Source organism: Dryobates pubescens, chromosome 33 (assembly GCF_014839835.1).
Source record: "Dryobates pubescens isolate bDryPub1 chromosome 33, bDryPub1.pri, whole genome shotgun sequence".
NCBI classification, from domain to species: Eukaryota; Metazoa; Chordata; class Aves; order Piciformes; family Picidae; genus Dryobates; species Dryobates pubescens.
The window spans coordinates 3330996-3332083 of record NC_071644.1 but is presented as its reverse complement, the minus strand read 5'-3'; positions in this window follow the sequence as shown (position 1 = coordinate 3332083).

Below are 1088 nucleotides of genomic sequence, written 5' to 3'. Positions count from 1 at the left end.
CCCCCCCGCCCCCCATCCCCAACTCTTCTTCCCCCTCCCCTTCCCCCTCCACCAGAAGGACCTTTTCTTTGAGCACACCAAAATTACCTCATTTCCAAATTGCAGTTGGGGAAACTCTTCAAATTGTGCAACAAGTCTGGGGGGGAGGAGGGGAGGGGGAGGGGAAAAGAAGAGGAGATGTTTACAGAAGCTTTGAACATGTCTTAGTTTAGCCTTAAAAATGTCAGGGGAGGGAGGGAAGGGAAGGAGGGGAGGGGAGGGAGGGGGTGGGAAAGAATCTTCTCTTTCTTTTGCTCCTGGATTCCAGGCACTTGTATGTGTGTGTCCCCCCCCCCCCAAAAAAAACCCCAGCCCCCAAAAGGGCAGGAGGTTAATCATCTGAACTTTTAAAGCAACAAACAAAAAGGTTTATTGCCTGGAACTGGAGGAAGGGTCAGCATTGACCTCCTCAGTTAAAGTGCAGCAGAGATAAGTGGAGAGGGGGGGGAAGGAGGGAGGGAGAGGGTGGAAACAAGCCAAGCCCAACCACAGCAGCTGGTTTGGGGCTCAAGGCCCTCAGCTTGCCCAAACTTAATCCTTCCCTGTGGCTCTTTAAGCCTCATTTTCCTGCCTTCCTGATGGATTTTCCCCTGGGCTGCCTCCAGTAGCCACCCAGGTGCCACCTTGCTTCTGCTGGGCATTGCTTGCTTGCTGCTGCTGTGGTGGTTGTGCTTCTCCACTGAAGGTGGTGAAAGGGCCTCAGGTGCTGCTCTGGGAGCTGAGCTTCAGTTCAGCTGAAGTTTTAACCCACCCCAAACAAAGCAGCAAGCAAAAGGTTTATTGCCTTGAGCTGGAGGAAGGTTCAGCATTAACCTCTCCAGTTAAAATGCAGCAGAGGTAAGGGGAAGGGGGGAGACCAACCTCAAAACCCCAACCACAGCAGCTGGTTTGGGGCTCAAGGCCCTCAGCTTGCCCAAACTTAATCCTTCCCTGTGGCTCTTTAAGCCTCATGTTTCTGGCTTCCTGATGGATTGTCCCTGTTTTCCCTTAGATTGCCCCAGGGATGTCTCCAGTAGGCACCCAGGTGCCACCTTGCTTCTGCTGGGCAT